Source organism: Apium graveolens, chromosome 1 (assembly GCF_009905375.1).
Source record: "Apium graveolens cultivar Ventura chromosome 1, ASM990537v1, whole genome shotgun sequence".
Lineage (NCBI taxonomy): Eukaryota > Viridiplantae > Streptophyta > Magnoliopsida > Apiales > Apiaceae > Apium > Apium graveolens.
Genome location: NC_133647.1, coordinates 203741781 through 203751240, shown reverse-complemented (window position 1 = coordinate 203751240; position 9460 = coordinate 203741781). Strand labels below are relative to the sequence as shown.

General features: G+C 34.1%; 1 long non-coding RNA gene across 1 annotated transcript; it reads right to left on the bottom strand.

Moving 5' to 3' along the window:
* Window positions 1–1205: 1205 nt before the first annotated feature.
* LOC141679216 (uncharacterized) lies at window positions 1206–8971 on the bottom strand. The gene is made up of 5 exons (XR_012558076.1): window positions 8855–8971; window positions 7665–7734; window positions 7479–7560; window positions 1453–1647; window positions 1206–1338 (listed from the first exon to the last, which is right to left on the bottom strand). It is a non-coding gene; the product is annotated as an uncharacterized LOC141679216 (long non-coding RNA).
* Between the last annotated feature and the right edge of the window lie 489 nt (window positions 8972–9460).

Sequence of the window (9460 nt, the reverse complement as noted above, 5' to 3'; positions counted from 1 at the left end):
AATTCGTATCAGTTTTTTATATAATTTCAATATAATTTCATTTGAATATTAATTGTTAGAATATCATTACTAAATTAAATATTATTTAGTAAGTGTTGAGTGAAATATTGAAATTAGAAAAATCTATAAAGGTTGAGATTATTTTTCTTCATAAAATACAAAAATTGTGAATTAACATATTTAAAATATTAAAAAGAAATTGGACGGTTTATAAGCTAGCTAGGAATAATACATTGTGCATCAGTTTGAGAAACATAACACAGAATATGTTTCAAAGCGAATACGTATGAGACTCTAGTACTGACACAGGTATATATGAGGTGATGTCTATTAATCATTTTCTTGTAGCACTATAACAAATCTGGCCATTTACGACGGTTTTTTTGAACTGAAATCGTCGTAATTAAGCCATTTACGACGGAAAAAAATCGTCATTTTTGGTCGAGTAGTAAGTTCATTTTTTCGTCACAAGATAAAATTACGTCGCAGTTTAGGAAGAAGGGGCTCACATACTCAATAAAATAATAAATCTACTTACGACGGAAAATATCATCGTATGTTATAAACTTACGAAGAATAATATCGTCGTATATTAGTCACTTACGACGGAGGAATCGTCGGATATTTTCTTATGGGTCCCATAATTGATAAAATAAAATGTAAATTTACGACGCAACTTTATGTCGTAAATTAGTAACTTCCGACAGAAAAAACTGTCGTATTTTAGGTATTCGGGCCAACTTATGACATAATATGTGATGAACAACCGTCGTAAATTTGTATTTCCAGAATTACCAAATTTTGATTTTTCAGTTTCCAGCCATTTTTGGCTTCCATTTTAAATTCTAAACCTGCAAAGTCTAATGCAATCACAAACTCAACACAACCTCTAAGCCTTCCAAAGTCTAATTTAATTTCCGGCTACCAATCACAAACTCACAAAATCAAAATATAAAACTAATGATATAAGTCAAAATACAATAATTTACATTAGTTATATCATAAATCCGTACAAATTCACATCCAAAAGAAGAAAGAAAACTATGTGGAAGTACAAACACCGACCAAACCAAATTCAATTTACACTTAAATAAGTTAGAAATTTGTAATCAAATCATTTATTTTGGTATAATAATTTGTATACAGAGAAGTAGATATTTCGTATCCTCTCTTGCTTTCTATTCCACCACACTTCTGGCACACACTTCTGGCATATGCACGCAAGTTCTGCACCATTTCGTCAAACGCTGACTGGTCCAACTCAAAACCAATAACAGCAGCACGAAGACCTTCCACGGTAGCACCAGTTTCATGCTTTAAAAGATTCCTTATTGACTCCTATGTTTTTATTGCACCAGATTCAAGAAGCAGCTGTACTGGCTTAGACGGAGCTAATTCAAGCTTTTTATGCAAAGTGAAAAAGTTTGATAAACTTTGACAAGACACTGATACCTTTCAAGAGCAACATAAGAGAAGAAGAAGCCAAATAACTGTGGCTTCGATAGAATCCCAGGTAAGTTACCTCATACTTAGCTATTAGTTTCGATAACTTTTCATTACTAATAGAACCTGCTTGCACCTCGATATCACGACAACGTTTATCCCCAAGTTTCGAAACATCCCAATCAGCCTGCTTAATGCTTGCATCTACATTTGAGGGAAAAATATTAATGTGTGTACGTAGACATTAAACACTTATTTAGATAATGTCAAACATGCGCCTACAGACCAATAGACTTTGAGGCGGGGTATAAGATATTTAAAATTTCCACCCATCATAACATTAATCAGGCTTCTTTACCTTATTTAAATAAGCAGCATACACCCTTAAAGCAATCCTAACTATAAGGATAGGTCTATACGCTAGAACATGGCTACAATAAACATGAACCAAAAGGCTGTATTGATTCAGCTAGAGTCTGCCTAGCAGAGGCCTGTTTGGCCTAGCCGAATCCTACCCCCATCCTACTGCTAGATAAAGTTTTCCCTAGGCGATAAGCATGACGAATTAGCTAATTAAACTTGAAGACATTTACAGGGTATACACTTTCTTATTGTATTCTCATCACCTACACAAAATATATATGTATGTGTAAATAAACCGTATTGGTAAGAGTTTTTAAAACCTACTTGGACTATTTTATAAATTTTCCAAAAGTATTACGCTGATTAACACTTTGACGTAAGCGAAATAAAACAAGAGATCTTCCACACTGAATTGATCTTATTAACCATACCACAAAAATGACTTAAGCTTATATCATTCAAAGTACAGTCATATCTCAAGGGTGATTTCTTTAACTGAAATATTCAGGTTCGTTTCATATTTCTGCTTTAATCTGTTAATATCCTTCAATCTAAATACACATCTTAAAAAGCAGCTTGAAGTTGAGGGAAATAGACGTGTACCATGAAATTCGATGGCTCGATAGATAAAATAATATTCTAACTGTCAAGGCAAATGGGACAGTCTCTTATGCAAATGGGACAGTCCCTTTACAAATGAGACAGGGTATGAGACAGTCTCAATTACACTGCAGAAAATAAATAACAGAAATAAAATGCAGAATGCTGAAAACTGAAAAGTAAAAACACCAGAAGTTTTCACTTGGTTCGGCCCCTACACCTAGTCTATGGCCTACATCCAAGTCCCCATGCCAACTAGCATAGAGAATGTATTATATCAACTTTAATAAAAGAACTTACAATCTTTTCCTTGATTACAAATATAGCACCTGAAAGAACCCCTTTCCCTAGCTACCTTGCTACCTAGCCCACTGCTATTCCTTAGCCTTCTAGCTACTTTGCTATACTTTGAAATCAAGCTTGCCACAACCCGGCACAAAGTTGATATGAATACACTATTCAGTTACAAGAATAAACAAATTGATTACAACTCAAGCTAAGCTTCTTGTTTTTCTGGATATGAATATCTCGGGTATGAAACAAGAAAATGATTTCAGATGATGAAGGATTCTCGAGAAAAATGTTAGCTACAAATCTGAAATGAAAAGTTGTATTTATAAGCAAAGTTCTAACAGAATTATTTTCAAACACAAGATAAGATTGGAAGATAAGTTTGTTTTAAAATATTTGAATGAAACTTTGAAACTAATCTGTTGATGATATAGTATTTGGATCTTCTAACGAATCTTTGTGTAAATGGTTTTCTGATTGCATGCATAAGGAATTCGATATGAGTTTGATGGGTGAATTGCAGTACTTTCTAGGTTTGCAAATTAATCAGTCTAATGCAGGAATATTTATTCACCAAGGCAAGTACATAAAGGATCTACTCAAAAGATTTGCACTTGATCATGTCACACCTAAATCAACTCCGATGAGTACTTCAGTTAAGCTTACTAAGGATGAACAAGGTACACCTGTAGATGTCACTAAATTTCGAGGTATGATTGGTTCATTGTTATATTTAACTGCCTCACGACCTGACATTATGTATAGTGTATGCTTGTGTGCTCGTTTTCAATCTCAACCTAAAGAATCTCATTTGAATGCCGTTAAACGTATTTTTAAATATTTGAAAGGTACGAGTGACTTGGGATTATTTTATCCAAGCTCCTCTTCCTTTGACTTAATCGGTTTTTCAGATGCTGACTATGCAGGGTCATAGGTTGATAGAAAAAGCACAAGTGGTGCTTGTGAATTTTTAGGAGATTGTTTAGTTGCATGGCATAGTAAAAAGCAAACTTCAGTAGCTCTTTCTACCGCTGAAGGAGAGTACATTGCAGCTGGAAGTTGCTGTGCTCAAATTTTGTGGATGCAACAAACATTGCAGGATTTTGGTATTTCTTACTCAAATATTCCTATATATTATGATAATACCTCTGCAATTAATATCTCTAAAAATCCTGTTATGCATTCTCGTACTAAGCATATTGATGTTCGTCATCATTTTCTACGAGATAATGTTTCTAAAGGTAATATTGAGCTTATTTATATTTCTACTGAGAAACAGCGTGCAGATATCTTCACTAAGCCTTTAGCTGAAGATAGATTTTATAAAATGCGTCGAGAATTAGGTATGTGTTCTCTGTAATTTATTACGTGATTTTATGTAATTTATGTGTTTAAATATGAATTATGTCATAATACTTAAATATATGTTGTGTATTTATTATTTGAGTTATTAGGTTCCTGTTTATAAATTTGTGGTTTTTTATTTTATTTGTCCGTGTGTTTATGCGTGTATATAGCATTAGATTTTGTAAATCTTTTGATTAGACTTTTCATTTCCTTGAAACTCGTGCATGTATTATTCATTCAATACATCACTTCTGTTTTGCACCTCTTCATCTCCTCTTCCATCTCTAACTCTTCAGTTTCTACTTCTTTTTAAACTCTCTTTCTTAATCTTTTCATTTTTCTTTTCTCATTCTACTCTCTCATTCTCTCAAAATTCTATCCTTTCTCTCTTAACCCTAAAATCTTCTTTCTTCCATGGCTCGCTGTTCAAGATCCACCGCTAACCAAACCCCGACCCCTGGTCCATCTGGTTCGAAGCGTCGTCGTATGGCCGCAGTTGTTTCCGAAGCATCTAGTGAAGCATCTCCTAATTCTTCCGAGTGTCATGCAAAGGAAAGCACTACTAAGGCGTGGAACAAGTCCATTCTGAAAGAAAGGTTGTGTGATACTGATCTTCTCTCCAAGATTGGCGTATCATCGTTGTTTGAAGTTGTTGGGTGTGTTGGGTTGTTATCGCCGTCGGATGTGATCTATCCAGATTTGGTAAAGGAGTTCTATGCAAATTTTTTGATTTTGGCCGACAATATTGTGTTCTCTTCGGTGAAAGGAAGTCCAGTTTGCTTTAAGGCGGATTTACTGGCCAGACTCACAGCCGTATCCGATCAAGGTCCCTGCCCGTTTACCACTCATCAGGCGTTTGACGAGATTCCTGGATTGCAATATGAGGAACAACTCAAAGCTATTCTCGGTGACAACTTTGTTTCTGTGTCTGTCAAACCATTGGTAACTGATTTAACTCCTATGTGCTTATTATTGTTTAAACTGTTTCATTCGAATGTTTTGCCTCGTAAATCTGGTCGTGATAGAGTCACATTTCAGGATTCTATTCTTCTGTCTGTGTTTGTTAAGAAAACCCCTTGTAATTTGGCTTCATTAATTATTTCCAACATGAATCATTGTGCTAAACATGAATCCATGCATCTTCCATACCCTGCTTTGTTAACAAAGATTTTTCAGTATTTTCGTGTTCCTTTTGAGTCTGCTAAATCAGAAAAATTGAATGTTGTTTTTGACTTGTCTGTTTTAACTGCGAATGGTCTCGTAGTTTCTGAATCAAATGAGTTAGTTTTTGATGATGCTTCTAGGAATGTTGGTGGTATTCCTAAGTCTCCTAATTATGCATCAGACCCCTTTGATCAGCCTACCAATACTCTTCTTAATTCTCTGTTGATCAAATTAAATGAAAATTCTGCTGCTTTGGCTAATCTAAATCAGCATTTTGCTTCTGTCAGAACTCTTGGATCACTCACTTCTGAAGTTAGTATTCTAAATGCTTCCTTTGAGTTATTTAGGAAGTATGTCTGTTCATCTTTGGATGATATCAATGCTAAACTCTCTGTATTGCATACTTCTGATGTCAAGTTGTCTAAGACCATTAGATTTTGAGTTTGGGACTCTGCAGGAAGGGATGGTTTCCTCTGCTAAGGCATGGGAAAAGGAATTTGTTAAGTTGTTTTTTAAGCTTGGGTCAGAGACTAAGTTTTTATCTCAGCAGTTGTCAGCCATGCAAGACAAGAGCAAGATGTATTGGCACAAGAAAAGAGACTGGATTGGAGATTGTACTTTAGAAGAAATCACTGCTCCTCTGCCACTCCCTGCCATTCCTCCACCTTCAGTTTTTGGTATGACCAGAGAAGAATACAAGGCTAAGATATTTGAATGGCTTCGTGAACGGGACGGGAAGGCACCAGCTAAGGAAGCTTTTGACAAGCTATTTTCAGAGTATGGCTCAGCTCCGGTGTTTCCTTCATCCCAGAACAAGGCTTCTGGTTCAGGCAAAGGCAAAGGCAAGGCTCCAGTTTTTGTTGATGACGATTCTGATTGAAGGACCCTTTTATGATGAAGGGGGAGAAATGTTTGATATTTTTTAAGACTTTTTGATGGATGTTTATGTTTTTGATGTTTTTGTTTTTGGGTTTTCAGACTATGTTTCTTTGATGGGTGTTTTGTTGGGTGATTAACTGATATTCTGGATTTGTTTATGTGATTAGATAACAATTGCAACTGGACATCCTGGTTTTTGGATGGGTTGTTATGTTTTAAGTGTTTAATGTTTGAGACTGTTTCTTTTATGCATATTGTTCTGTTGTCTCATTCATTCTTTAGTTGTCTCATTGTCATATAATTGCACATATCATAAACTGCAATATATTCTGTTGGTTCTAACTTTGTTTTACAGGCCTTTAGTGTTTTTGATAGGGGGAGCATTTATGCTTTCTTTGTCATCATCATAAAAGGGGGAGAATGTTAGATGCTCAGGTTTATGATGATTGCAGATAAACAGAAGATAAACAGAATGCAAGTAACTGAGATTCAAGCTTTGCAGTTTGTTCAGATTTTCCAGGAGGCTATTTCTCAGGATTAGGTTTGTTAGGGTTTTGTGTAAATCTTATTTATCTGGATAAACCTTATCTCAAACAAACTCACCACCTTATCTTATAAATCAAGTTTAAATCTCTCAAGCCTTATCTCTTTACTTGATTTATCTTTTTCAAACGTACTAACAGATTAGTTTCAAAGTTTCATTCAAATATTTTCAAACAAACTTATCTTCCAATCTTATCTTGTGTTTGAAAATAATTCTGTTAGAACTTTGCTTATAAATACAACTCTTCATTTTAGATTTGTAGCTAACATTTTTCTCGAGAATCCTTCATCATCTGAAATCATTTTCTTGTTTCATACCCGAGATATTCATATCCAGAAAAACAAGAAACTTAGCTTGAGTTGTAATCAATTTGTTTATTCTTGTAACTGAATAGTGTATTCATATCAACTTTGTGCCGGGTTGTGGCAAGCTTGATTTCAAAGTATAGCAAAGTAGCTAGAAGGCTAAGGAATAGCAGTGGGCTAGATAGCAAGGTAGCTTGGGAAAGGGGTTCTTTCAGGTGCTATATTTGTAATCAAGGAAAAGATTGTAAGTTCTTTTATTAAAGTTGATATAATACATTCTCTATGCTAGTTGGCATGGGGACTTGGATGTAGGCCATAGACTAGGTGTAGGGGCCGAACCAAGTGAAAACTTCTGGTGTTTTTACTTTTCAGTTTTCAGCATTCTGCATTTTATTTCTGTTATTTATTTTCTGCAGTGTAATTGAGACTGTCTCATACCCTGTCTCATTTGTAAAGGGACTGTCCCATTTGCATAAGAGACTGTCCCATTTGCCTTGACAGTTAGAATATTATTTTATCTATCGAGCCATCGAATTTCATACCATTTACTGTTGATATGTGGCCTTCTAGATCAAGGGATGATGAAGGGATCGAATCAGTACGGAAAATATCCCGCTTAAAGTCCTTGAAAACAATTGCCATGCCAAAGTTTTTATGACTTAAAGATACTATGACAAAAGGCATCTCTATAAGCTCAAATACTTTGAATGCAAATACAATTATCATACCTTATCTACACTGTGGCCCAACCGCTTCAGCTGGTCAATCCTGCTTCTAGCTTGCACGTATGGATTAAATCTGGTGACATATGGACGTAGAAACCAAATTATTATTCTTAAAACTAGCAACGACATCCAGTAGGAACAATAAATATATAAGATTGTGATTTTGTATTGCATTATATTTTAAATTATTGTAGTAATCAAGGATCTGTCAAATTCAGATATCCATGTCACTAGACCACATGTAATGAGTAGCTCTGTTATTCTGAATTCGGCAATTGTACAATCACCATAGGTGTATATTCTCTTGGCACTCACAGGGACTGTGAGCTCAAATATCGAGAATAGATCATTCGTCCCTTAACCTGTTCTTTTCATATATATTGTTTTTTAGATACACTGCAGAGTGCAAATGTACGTAAAATAGAAAGTTAACAACTTCACTTTCAACTTATTGAACAGAGACGATATTGTTCTGTCTAAACAGAACAACCATCACAAACAAAATGAAATGAAAGTCTCTATCCAACATTTATTAACTAAATTTATATATTACAATTAAAAACTCTTTCTTTTGTTATCTACATTTTTCAAATATTATTTTACGCTGCCATCAAAGCACATCTAATGTTTTATTTTTGATAAGTATCCAATGTTTTTGGTTGCATTTTGCAAATATTTATCGGTCCAGCTTGGTTCTTTGTCATCTTATTCCACCTAGCCACCATTATTGACTCTCACATTTTGGTCCATAAGTCATCCTAAATGCTAGTTTCCAAATATGCCAAAAGAATTGAGAAGGATAATAACAACTCTAGATCCATATTTAGCAAGGCAACAACTACATGATTTAGACTCCAGAAGCACATACTCCTTTACAAATAAACATAAATAACCCGAACAAACATAGAATTTTGCCCTTGTAATTAAGACGAGGATAAGTTATCGGCAAATCTTGTCAGAAAAGAAAAGCCTAATTGCAAACACACCTCTCCCTATGTTAGTTGGGGAAAAAGAACTATTACCAAACACACTTCTAACAACTACAAGATCAAAAAACAAGTTCTTTTTTCCTATGTTAATCCTAACAATTTCTTACCCTTCACAGACAAAGGAAGCAATACTAAGAACTAACATAAACATGTAAAATTCTAAACGAAATCAAGAACGAAAAACAGAAATTTCGGAGAACTCACCAAGCAATCGAATAAGATATTTGTGTCGTAGAAGATTAATAATCGTAAGCTGAGCCAAGAAATCATCCTCACCCTTCAGACTTTCCCTTGAAAACCACTTGACAGCCACCTCCAAGTAAAAATATATATTACGACACAAATATCTTAGTGATATAACCAAAATTTCATATCAAAATAATTTTATTTGGTTTGACATTTTAACAGTGAAGCATCAGTTTGACTAGTACAGTTAACTAGTGTTGAATTAGTATATCAATTATTTTAAAAATATTTTTCAACGGTCCAACCGTATGGATGTCAATAAATATATATATTACTGATATAACCAAAATTTAATATCAAAATAATTTTATTTGATTTGACATTTTAACAGTCAAGCATCAGTTTGACTAGTACAGCTAACTAGTGTTAAATCTTGAATTAGTGTTTCGATTATTTTAAAAATATTTCTCAACGATCCAACCATATGGATGTCAATAGATATATATATATATATATATATATTAGTGATATAACCAAAATTTCATATCAAAATAATTTTATTTGGTTTGACATTATTACAGTCAAGCATCAATTTGACTAGTACACTTGAATCTTGAATTAGTG